The sequence below is a fragment of the Silene latifolia genome, chromosome 1 (genome assembly GCF_048544455.1).
Source record: "Silene latifolia isolate original U9 population chromosome 1, ASM4854445v1, whole genome shotgun sequence".
NCBI lineage: Eukaryota > Viridiplantae > Streptophyta > Magnoliopsida > Caryophyllales > Caryophyllaceae > Silene > Silene latifolia.
This window is the reverse complement of record NC_133526.1, coordinates 20,323,164-20,336,021: the sequence shown is the minus strand read 5'-3', so window position 1 is coordinate 20,336,021 and position 12,858 is coordinate 20,323,164. Positions and strand designations below refer to the sequence as shown.

Sequence of the window (12,858 nt, the reverse complement as noted above, 5' to 3'; positions counted from 1 at the left end):
TTAACCTTGACCCATTTTTACGTCCCAAGCAGAAGGTCGCGACCTAGGTCATCAACCCAATCATTTTTTACCTTCCAACCCTTTTTGTTTTGTTTACGCCCTATGATAATTTGACACCTATTGGGTCACCAATTGACCTAATAAGGTCAAGAGCAACCAAAGAGGTCACAAATTGACCTTATAAGGTCAAGAGCAACCAAAAGGTCACGCTAATCTCATGCTTAATTGTTGGTTAAGGCGACCCAACAAGGTCGCGACCTCCCTCGTGACCTTGCTTGGGGATGGTCTAAGTTTTATAAGAGACCGTCCTACATTAGATTAGTCGGCTATAATATTTGCTATACTCAAACTAACAAAAACAAAATAAAATGTTAAATAATGGAGTATAATAATTTATCCTTATCATGTGAACGGTCGTCTTACATGAATATTATTGAGTGACGGTCTCATATGAGGATTAGTGATGGTACTCTCGTTATCCTAACCAATGGTGTTACTCGTTATCCTAACCAAGGGTGTTATAAGGGATATTTAGAGCGATAATTGTATATTTACTTTATGAATTCTTGGAAGTTTTTTGGAATAGGCCTATAGTGACCACTGTGAGGCCACATCGCTTGTTCAACAAATGAGATTTCCGTTGTCAATGACCGTGTTAAATGAAACTTAATTAGTATACGTATTAGTTATACAACATTTCTATATGATTTCATTCCAAGTTTTAGATATACAGTCTCTCTGTTCATACGAGGATAAGGTGCATAGATTTTTTGTAATACTCCGTATTTATGAGTCTTGGGGTACTCTATCGAGTAGGCCTTACTCTGTCGAGTAAGGGAGTTTTGCGAAATAAAATAGTTTCTGACCTGTTGGGTACTCGATCGAGTAACTAGGGTACTCGATCGAGTAAGGGGGCACTCGATCGAGTACCTTAGCTACTCGATCGAGTAGCCGGTTTACGGGGGCTGTTTTGTCGGGTTTTGTTAATAATGCGATTAAAGTATAAAACACTTCCGTCATTGTTTCCAAATCACTTTTCCAAAACCTAATCACTGTGAGAAGAGAAAGCAAACTACGTTCATCACCTTAATCGCATTGTTGACAAATCCCGGAGCTTGAGAGGTCGGATTCCATCGTTCTTTATACCTTTGTGATCCTTGCGTCGAGGGTAAGATCTGCATACCAATTTTATAGTATTTCGTCAAGTTTCGTTAAACCCTAATTTTGGGATTGGGGGTTTTTATGATTTGTTATGGTTAGATTGTGATTATGTGATTATGCGATAGGAGAAGGATTGGTAAAGGAGAGGTTTTGAGACAGCTGCTAGATCGTCTGATGATTGTGTTACTTTCCAGGTAGGATTTCCTACTCAGTATTAGTCTCATAATGGGATGATTATTGATGTGTTGAGATTGATTGTTTGATATAGTAATTGTATTGTGACGGCTGTGATTGTGATTGTGATTGATTGTTCTCTGGTTCTCGAGATGAGTTCTCGGCTGAGTGGAGTCACTTGCGGGAGTGGCTTCACGCCCTAGTTTCGCCCTTCGTGGAACTCGCCACGGAAGGGGATGTGCACATTAATGGACAGGGTTATCGCTCACTATGTGGAGCGGGGATTTGGTGGGTACGGTGCGGTCCCCCATGGGGGGGTCCGGTGGACGTCGGTGATTGAGATAATTGGAATTGGTGTGATTGTATGTGTGACGGTGTGGTCATCTGTTTATTGGATTGTTGATATATATGTAAATTGTGTGATTAGTATCGACCCGTGTAAATGTTTTAAAAACTGTGGTGATCCATTCGGGGGTGGTGAGCGGTTGCTTAGGGTATATCTTGGATACGCGTGGGATCTAGTGGGGATGGAGTCATCACATATCGTAGTCTTTAGTCTTTTGTGTTTATTAGAACAGTTCCTTTCAGTTGGTTTATAGTTTGAGAACAGTTGTATTTTGCTTACAGTTGGTTTGGTAATGTAATCACTTAAACTTATTTAATAAAGTATGTTTCTTCATTGTCTTATGATTATCATGCCTCGGGTAACCGAGATGGTAGCATCCTTATACCTGAGTGATCCTGGTAAGGCACTTGGAGTATGGGGGTGTTACAAATGGTATCATAGCGACGATCCTGAAACCTGTAACCAATGAATCTAATGAATCTAGGGAGTCAATTAAAATGAACCCGGGGTAAAGGTTGTAGGAGCTAATGCAAAGGCTCACTACTACAAACCCCTTGTCTTTTTGACGCTTCAACATTGACGCTTTTCCAAAGCGTGGAGCCTATTTTATTGGGTATTGTGAATTCCCTCCATTCATTCCGTCTAAATTTTTGAGTCCCGCTCAACTTAACTTTGCATAGTTAAAAAATCGTACCTTAGCGCAATTGTGAAAATTTTAAAAATCAATTTTTCCTTTCATCCTCTAAAATAAGACAAAACCCTACTAGATCTAGAATCAGAGTTTCCCATCTTCACCAAAAGAGATGAAAACACCCTTCTCTCCCTCCGATCCCGTTTGTTTTCATCTTCACTGTTGTTTCTTCTTCATCTCTCTATTTCTTATAGGCTTCGAAATATGCACTGCCAAGATTAGTTCGTCATCTACACCTTCAATTCACTCCATTGTTTCTAATCCTCTCGTAAGTTCTTACTTCAAACAAACCCTAATATGAAGTATCTCTTATTCTTTGTTTTGATTTTTATGTTAATTTTGTAATTTATATCCAATTTGCATGATTTTCTATCTAATTGGTGTATAAAGCCACTGATTTCTCTTCATTCTATGATTAATTTGTGGGACAGGAACATGGATTTGAAAATGTAAATTTGGCATTTCTTATGCTACAAACCAGTGTAGTTGTTGGTCCAAGATAAATTACTTTTTATACAATCAATTGGTTATGAAGCTAGAGCTCAACGATAGTTGTACTTACTAATTTTTTGTATTTGGGATTTACTGTATGTTGGCAGTTTTGTAAGTGTCTTTGTCTACCATCATTATAAAGTTAACTTCTAAAGAGCTAGGAAACATGAATTATATGAACTGGGTAACTATTCTTTACTTGTCGTTGGACTTAAATTTGTTATATTTTTCTTCTTCCATTTTCCATCATAGTCTAATGGTCCTTAGCTTCTTCCCTTTATTTTACAGTGTGTGCTGCTGAAAAAAAAAATGACAGAAGAGAGGAATGCATAGTCTAAAAGTTTAAGGAAATTAGATTAGATTGGTCGTGCTTACGCTGAGGAGGTAATAATTACTGAAACTTCTCAGCTTCCATTCTTATCTATTCTTATCTGCTCTTTATTTCTATATTCTTTTTTAGCCTACTGAAATATGGAGTACTAAAGAGTTTAAACAAGTTTTTTTTACTTGACCGTAAGGTTCCCGTAATGTTTCTTACTCCTCTAAATCTCTGATGTTCTCAATCTACATTTCAACTAATGCTGCGATATCGTCGCTTTTGGTGTGCTTAGGTGTTGGAATGGGGTGGCTTTGCACAACATAGAGTGAACAGAGCAATATGATTGAGTTTCAGTTGAATGTATTACAGAGTGGATTATTATTTTTAGTAGCGTTTTTTAGTTTGGATGAGTTCCATCAACATTTTTAAGCTTGGATGAGTTGTTTTGGAGAAGTTGACAGATGCGTATTTAATAGTATTGGAAATATTAATGGCTTCACCCCATGTAATGGTAGAATAGCTAATCATCACCAAGTAAAATCCAAACATGTGATCAGTTGCTGAAAAATGATACTGAATATGTTAGTCATGTGAAAGATTCATATGTTTGCATAGATTGTGATTTAATGAAATCACATAATTGATCTAATTTATCCTTCCTCTCTATGACCATCTAGTTCTACTGCAACTTTTGTTTTCGCTTCTTGACATTAATATGAAAAAGTGTGCACCTGTTATTTTTTATCAATCAAATAGTTTTTAAACATTCATTTATTGTGGCTGTTTTTCGAGTTGTGGTTATAGGACTACACAAAAGACAAGTCTAATTTCAGTGTTCCCTCCCAAAGAATTAAGGAGATGAAGTGGGGTTAATGAACTAATAATGACTTGCTATACTACTCAGTACTATGTTGTGGAAATGTGAAATAAGTAGAAATAGAAGTTAATGGAGAAGATGCTTTTCTTTATTTACTTTATTCAAAGTCGATGGAGAGGATGTTGTGATAATGTTATGTTTATCTTACGGTGTTTGCAGGTAAAGCAGTTGCTTAGTTCTGTGCAACGTTTCTTCACAAAGAGTTACTGATGAAACATAAAGAGGATTAATTGGACAATTAAGGTTGCGACGACGATCTCCTTCAAAGAACATGGATATCAAGCACGAATAATATTGTGATGATCTACATCTCTCGATTGAGGTATTGAGTTGTTTTTTAATATAGTTTTAGAACTTTCTGCCATAAATATTCAGGTCAAATATTTTTTATAAGCCATTTGACTCTTTCGTATTTGAATGCTTCACTATTAAACTCTCTTCATTTATTTGCCTTTTGTGGAACTCTGTAGTTAAAACCATATTTTCTTTCTCAAAGTGAATTACCTGATACTAAATCGCCGCGCTCATTTGAAATTTGTAGGTTTCAGATTCTTCGGATGGTCAAGTCGCGCCGGAATAATGAGACGGAATGTTATCTGCTACAACTATCGCGTCGAATGATTTTATCAAGAGATTTTTTGTTCTAGTACCATTTGATAACTTGAGTTTTAATATGTATTTTGGATTAAGTTCAAGTCAACACTCTTTCTATTTTGGCATGGTTGAATAATGTAATACTTGAATTGTAGTAGTAACTACTAATTTAATTATATTATGAGTATTTTAATTTCTAGTTTTCTTGGTTATTAATTATAAGGTTTTGTTACAATTTAACGACGACCCCGGTCGACAATAATGTAAGAACTTTGATTAAATATGTCGTCGTGATGTATGTGAAACATAATTGATGCATACAATAATTCGTTATAGAGAAATCAATAGATGACGGTTAAAAGCGTCATGAATATATAATTTTAGTGTCATGATTATGCCATAGAGTGACACTTAAAAGCGTAGTTTTTTTTATTATTGACGCATAAAGGAGTCAAAATTGGTGACGCTAAAAAGCGTCAAAAAATACTGACGGCAAAAATTTTGACGCTTTAAAGAAGCGTCGAGAATATAATTATCGACGCTTTTTTGCGTCGAGAGTTGGCTTCATAAGCGTCAAAAATGCAAGGGATTTGTTGTAGTGGCTTGGGAGACGTCCTAAAGTCGCGAACTCGCCCTACAATTTTGAACCGGTCACCATGGGATATGAGTCGGGATCGCTATGTGTTTATCTTGTGAATTGTGTACCTATATGGTGATGTGTGGCATGAATAAGGGTGATTTTGTATGCTGTTGGTTGAAAGCATGTTGGATGATACTTGGTTTACCATGTTGATTGGAATAGTTGGAAAAGTATGTGAGAATGACGAATGATGTGGTGGAAAAAGGAAATAGTTTATATGTGATGAATAATGATGTGCAGGATGAATGATTTATAATGTGTACATACTAGTAACTTGTGGTTAGAGGATGTGACATGATTTTTTTCATAATCTGTTTTGCGTAAAGTTAGATAATAAGTTCATATAATTGTTCATGTGGTATCGTATGCACTTATAGATGAAGAATGTGGATGAAATAGATGAACTGATTGGAAAAGATGGGGTGTCAATTGCATGAGAATATGAATTTTGTGATTTTGAATATGTTTAGGTGACGAAGTGGGTTTGTAATATTGTTGCATTAGTAATATGGAAATAGGATTTGTAAGGTGTGAGTATGTTTTGTGTTACGAAAAGTTATAAAATTAAAACATGTGGGTAATATGTGATTGGTAAGTTGAATGATATATGTGCATCGAGTTATTTGTTGCTTGACTTTTGAAAATAGTAACATGTGGCTAGGGATACTGGTTTTATGAGCATTGAATTGTTTTGTCTACCTTGTTGTTGTTCAAGTTGTTTAGAAGTAAAATCAAGTAGTTGTGTTTTCGATTATAGAAATGTTGTCTTTAAACTGTCATAACTTGAGATGTATATATGATTTTGATGTGATTCCAATTGGAGGTGATAGCTTGTTCTTTTACGATTCTAACGATTCTAACGATAGGTCACACGCCCAAATCGACCAAGAAATGAGTGAGTTATGACTGTTTTACGAAAACTGGACAGTGCTGAGAAATAGGGTACTCGATCGAGTAGCCTTGGTACTCGATCGAGTAGTGGGGGACTCGATCGAGTACGTAAGTTACTCGATCGAGTAGCCCTGGTGATTTGTTTTACGTGCTTCTGACCTTCACCTACTCGATCGAGTAAGTCACTTACTCGATCGAGTGGCCTGTACTCGATCTAGTGACCCCTGTTTTGGGTCATATGCTTATCTTTTGACATTCGTTGCATATTATGTTTAATTTAAAGGTATTAATTTGCTTCTTTATGCACCGTTTTACATGTATGTTGATCCTGATGCGTAAGTTACCCAATCTTATGTTGTAAAGAGTGGCACCTATGATGAGTATGAGTTCGGTGGGGAGGGCATGATTTATATGTGTTGTGATCGGTAGAGGAAAAAGAAAAGGCAGATTGGTATGGTTTATTGAGACATAGAGCATGTTTTGTGAAATGAGATGAGCGATATGTTTGTATGTTGAGTAATGCAAAAGTAATTGAATGTGGGCAAGGGATGATGTGAATTTATGGAACGTGAGAATGAAAAGATTGAAATGAGAGACGCAAATGGTGGCAGCTTGAGGTGTGTAAAGAATCATGGAGGGGGATGGTTAGGAGTCGTGTGGGTTAAGAATATACATAGTGAAAGTTCGTTTTAAAGGGGTTGAGAAGAGTAGTATATAGTGAACTTTGTGGAGACATGTCGCGAGGTGGATTTGTAGACAGTGAGTGAGTTTGGGAGATTTGGTTTATTAAGAGATGAAACTACTGTGTGATTTTCTTGGGCAATTAGCGGTATGAAAGGAATTTTGATTTCTAGAGATGTTAAAAAAAAAAAAAAAAAAAAAAAAGATGCAATTGTTTGAACAGTGAACGTTGATTTTATGGATAAATTAGTGGCAAGGGTGATTAATGGCATAATAAGAGAATATTTATGGTAAGAAAGAGTGAGATGATATCGATATGAAATAATGGGATTTGGGTTTTGGAGCAATGAAAAGATAATCGGAGCACTAAAGAGTTAGATAGAGGTAATAAGGAGTTGAGCTATTAATGGTATTGTTGAGTATAAAGGGAAAAGAAGGATAAAAGTAAGTTGAGAAAAATGTTCACCGGAGTTATGTGACATAAAGTAAGGAATCGTCGAGATCTATGATACTATCAAGAGTAAGTAAGTTAATAGTTATACAGAAGTTTCAGGACAACATGATTAATCATGAGTTTCGAGGAATTAAGGGAGTATGAAGTTGGTGGAGTATTTGCACGATACGAGATTTTTGGTGGAGATTTAGATGATGATACAGTTAAGAATGGTATTGGGAAGAATGTTGAAGTAATTTTGTTGATGGTTTGCTGTTCGTTGTTTGGGATGTTAACCAAAGATAGGAAAGAAATCGTGATGTTTAGAGATGAGTGAAGAGGTTTGATGTCCGGACAGTGGTAGTGTTATGGTTTTTGACTAATGGTTAAGAGTGATGGTATATTAGAAAGGTAGCAATTCAAAAGAGGTTGATTTGGTAGGGACCTGATTGTTGTGTATAATTGTGAGAGGGTATAAGATGTGGTTAGATGAGGCGGATGCTAATAGTTGAATAGTAATGGTATGGTTATACTTGGCAGGAAGTGATGGTTGTGCGAATGGGGAAAAATGTTATGAGGGGCATATGAGTTAAGCTCGGGCGACAGGTAACCTATGTTGAGTGGTAACTTACGTGATCAGGATTGGCTGGTTGGATGTGAATACGGGTCTGTGATATATATAAATGTTTGTGTGAGGTTCTGACCTCACAAGAAGTGGTATGGTGTGATAGTTATAATGTTGTTATCTGAATGTTCTGTAATATATGTTGGACACGGTAATTTAATTGAATGATATTCAAAAGGGTAATAATTTGATTGATCTGGCATGACTGGTTATACTTGTATGTATTCATGATATATGTTGATTCTGTGATGCGGTAAGGGGATGATATTCGTGAGGTTATTATCTGTTTAATTCATATAATATGTTGCTTTGTGATTTAGTAAAGTGGATTTGAGTAAGTTTTTCTTGTTCAAGAATTTATGTTGAGTCAGTACTTATGGGATTGTGTATGTTGTGATGTTTATCGATGCGGTTGTGGTGCCTCGGGTGGTGATCCGGGCACGATATTTAGTGTTGTGATGCGGGTATTTTCGCACTGCGGTGTGGCTGTTGGTGGCGGTGTTGTGATGCCGTCACCGGTTGTGGTGGAGTAGGCGGGATGATTATGATTCGAGTTTCGAAAGTACATACCAGTCATACATAGATTGTTGTTTTGTTTGATGTTGCTTCCTGTGAGTTTCAGTTTGTAAAGATATACAGTTGTTTTGTTATTGATGTTTCTTACCAGGTTAAGTTGGGAATGAGGGTAGAGTATGATATGAAATAGAGTGGTATATGCTTTTCTTTGTTGTCATGGTATAGTGATATTCGTTGATGGAACACGGTTGTGAGAGGTTGTTACTGATAATTTTGATCTTGTTCTAAATAAGGCTTTAGTGGACATGATAATGGCAAGTGATTCGTAGAACATGTGTGGTAATGATCTGATATATGCAGGTGGTTCATAATCCTTTGTTGAGACAGTGAGTGTAGGGTGTTGAATAATAAGTGTCGTGTTAAGTTATGTATGAGTCTTGCGGTAATGAAGGAAAGAACTGGAGGATCTAGTGTGAGTGTACGTAACGAGTGTGGATCGTGAGTTATGCGTTTGGGAGATAGGTGCTTTACATAGAGAGGTATGTTGTTTTGCAGTAATAATGGAGAGTTAGTATGGTGTTTTTGCTACGAGTTTTATGGCATAGGTTAGGTGGTGTGCCGAATGAGTTGAGGTATGAGGAATGTTTAAGTAAGAGAGCCTTGGATATATGCATGGCGAGTGTTTAGATTATAAGTGGTTATCTTTGACATGCGGTGGTGATGAGGATAATGACACGATATAGCTAGGATTTAGTATTAGTGAGTTACGAGGACGTAACATTTGTCTTAAGAGGAGTAGGATGCGATAAAAGAGAGTTTCATGGTGGTGCATGTTGTAATATAATTGGAAGTAGAGTGTTAGCGTAGCGTAAAGGAGGGATTTGTTTTGTGGATGATACTTATAAAAGGCCATGGCCGTGCTTGTAGTAGTGTGATGCTTCGAAGTGTGAGAATATTTTATATAGTGTTGTGGTTGGAGGATGGTGTTATGAGTCGAGTAAACTTCGAGGACGAAGTTCCTTTTAAGGGTGGTAGAATGTAACATTCCGTTTGATGTTATGAGTATTTTGGTAGTGTATGGAGTTAGTGTTGAGAGAGATATAATGGAGTGGATACGATATCGTGAGCCATGTTGTGGAGGTAGGAATAGTTAGTGGAGTTGGTGTTACGAGTTCATGTTTGGGTTGGAGTTTTGTTTTGAGTTCTTAGTCACGTTGTTGTGTCTTGATCGAGTTAGTATGTTTGTTTTCATGTATGGGTTGAACTTCGGGGACGGAGTTCTTTTTAAGGAGGGAAGACTGTAATACTCCGTATTTATGAGTCTTGGGGTACTCTATCGAGTAGGCCTTACTCTGTCGAGTAAGGGAGTTTTGTGAAATAAAATAGTTTTCGACCTGTTGGGTACTCGATCGAGTAACTAGGGTACTCGATCGAGTAAGGGGGCACTCGATCGAGTACCTTAGCTACTCGATCGAGTAGCCGGTTTACGGGGGCTGTTTTGTCGGGTTTTGTTAATAATGCGATTAAAGTATAAAACACTTCCGTCATTGTTTCCAAATCACTTTTCCAAAACCTAATCACTGTGAGAAGAGAAAGCAAACTACGTTCATCACCTTAATCGCATTGTTGACAAATCCCGGAGCTTGAGAGGTCGGATTCCATCGTTCTTTATACCTTTGTTATCCTTGCGTCGAGGGTAAGATCTGCATACCAATTTTATAGTATTTCGTCAAGTTTCGTTAAACCCTAATTTTGGGATTGGGGGTTTTTATGATTTGTTATGGTTAGATTGTGATTATGTGATTATGTGATAGGAGAAGGATTGGTAAAGGAGAGGTTTTGAGACATTTTGCTAGATCGTCGATGATTGTTTTGCTTTCCGGTAGGATTTCCTACTCGTATTAGTCCCATAATGGGATGATTGTTGATGTGTTGAGATTGATTGTTTGATATAGTAATTGTATTGTGACTGTTGTGATTGTGATTGTGATTGATTGTTCTCCGGTTCTCGAGATGAGTTCTCGGTGAGTGGAGTCACTTGCGGGAGTGGCTTCACGCCCTAGTTTCGCCCTTCGTGGAACCCGCCACGGAAGGGGATGTGCACATTAATGGACAGGGTTATCGCTCACTATTTGGAGCGGGGATTTGGTGGGTACGGCTGCGGTCCCCCACTGGCAGGGCTGGTCCAGTGGATAGTCAGTGATTGAGATAATTGGAATTGGTGTGATTGTATGTGTGGTGTGTGAGTGTCATCTGTTTATTGGATTGTTGATATATATGTAAATTGTGTGATTAGTATCGACCCGTGTAAATCTTTTAAAACTGTGGTGATCCATTCGGGGTGGTGAGCGATTCTTAAGGGTATATCTTGGATACGCGTGGGATCTAGTGGGATGGAGTCATCACATATCGAGTCTTTAGTCTTCGTGTGTTTATTAGAACAGTTCCTTTCAGTTGGTTTATAGTTTGAGAACAGTTGTATTTTGCTTACAGTTGGTTTTGTAATGTAATCACTTAAACTTATTTAATAAAGTATGTTTCTTCATTGTCTTATGATTATCATGCCTCGGGTAACCGAGATGGTAGCATCCTTATACCTGAGTGATCCTGGTAAGGCACTTGGAGTATGGGGGTGTTACATTTTTAACCTCGCCATAGTTGAGGACATTTAAGCTAATAGCATAATGTGGTTGTCATCATTGTTGTTACTTTAAGCCATATGTTAGATGATTGTGTAACAGAAAAAAAGGTCTTTTATGAGTTATTTGGAGTTATCTCGGTTTAATGGTTTATCATTCTTCTTTTCAGATCATTTGCAATTCAGATAGCTTAAAAGGCATGGTTGGGCAATTTTTATCTCAGGTTGGTACTCTAGAGTTTAGATTGTCAACGTGGCAGCTAGACGAGCGGAATATTGAATGTCGTGGGGGAACAAAAGAAGTTGTGTTTTCTTGAGCTTATATTGTGTAAATGTATAATGTGGGCAGGTCGAAGAAGAGATTCGGACCAGAAAAGAAGAGATTTGAGAATTTAGCATTACTGGATTTGGCGCAAAATGCAGTTTGTTTGATCTGATCCTTTATTAGTAAGCTTTTGTTCGATCATTTTATCGCTAACAAAAAAAATGAAGCAAAGTCACTTGACATGGGTTTAATATTATTTGGTTTTCTGAACACCTGGAGTGATTAGTATCGAGATGAGGTAATGGAGGTGCTTTGCGGAAGACAGGGATAACGGACACGATTGGATCTGCAATAGGGGTCGAAGCCTGGAGAACATTAGCTATCCCCCTCAGGTTTTTGCTTCATTCTCTCTGTTACTTCATTTTCTCTATATCTGTAACTCAACATTGAGGGATATTAATAAGTTTCCTGTGAGTTTTAGTATTATAAGTACGATGGAAGGAGAAGGGGGTAATAAAAGTAGGATCGAAGTAGTAGATGATTTGTGTGGTTGGTTTAGGACTAATATATATTTAGTAAGCAGTTAACATAATTCTCTCTTAATGATATACTACATATGTCTTTATTTTAAAAATAGGAGATGACACTTGAAGAGTATAGGAAGGTTCTGAGGGAAGAGTGGAAAAACTTTTTTTATGGGATAAACTAATTCTGTCCTATTTATCTTTCCAGATCTATAGGAGTCTTACTTGACGAATTCATGCCCCCTTGCGCAAGGCAATACCTAATCCAGAAATGAAGGCATATCAGAAATAGGAAGAAATTTCTAGTGTCAATAATGTGAACCTTAAAGTTTGTATAAGCAGCTTTGCGTCTCTAAAAATTAGAATAAAAATTGATAGATGTTTAACTGCTTTGGATATGTTAAAACTTTTCGTCATGTTTAATTTCCACGCTTGGTGGTGTGAGTTTTAATTACTACTAAGTCATTCTAAATATCGTTACTTTGGATATTTAAGAAATTAACATTGTATGTAGTGTAACTTTACTTATCTTTTTTTTCCTCTCTTTTGTTATATTATAGGACTTGTGCAATTTTTTTGCCCTTTTTTTTAAAAAACTAAAGTACAACAAATAAGAGTCTCGACTTCGCAGCTAGCTATCACGAGCTATTTGGGACTTTATTAGAATGACCAACTTATGGCTAAAGGAAATCGAGTAGCATAATATATCAATTTTTTGAGTAAGGCTAAATGGATATGGAACTGATTAACATAATATATCCGTTGTGAGGGTAAGGCCTGAATGTCTTTTATGCTCTGCTGGTATGACTTTAGCTATTTGAAGTTATGAACTACTGCCACCATTGACCTTTGTTATCGAAAAATATATCTTTCCAGATTCGTATGTTCTCTCTGCTATGTGCCTTCTCCTTCTCCTAGAGCTTTATGTGCCCTCTTATGGAGCTGTACATGAAATGCCTCGTATTCAAAAGAGGCTTTATATGCTCTTCCA

The 12,858-nt window shown here is 37.0% G+C and overlaps 1 long non-coding RNA gene across 3 annotated transcripts; it reads left to right on the top strand.

The window, feature by feature from the left end:
- Positions 1-2,341: 2,341 nt before the first annotated feature.
- LOC141655031 (uncharacterized) lies at positions 2,342-4,857 on the top strand. 3 transcript variants are annotated; one of them, XR_012548166.1, is made up of 5 exons: positions 2,342-2,640; positions 2,972-3,048; positions 3,153-3,248; positions 4,220-4,382; positions 4,602-4,857. It is a non-coding gene; the product is annotated as an uncharacterized LOC141655031 (long non-coding RNA). The 3 variants fall into 3 exon arrangements; XR_012548165.1 differs by lacking the exon at positions 2,972-3,048 and having other exon boundaries at positions 2,360-2,640; XR_012548167.1 differs by lacking the exons at positions 2,972-3,048; positions 3,153-3,248 and having other exon boundaries at positions 2,370-2,640.
- Positions 4,858-12,858: the final 8,001 nt, after the last annotated feature.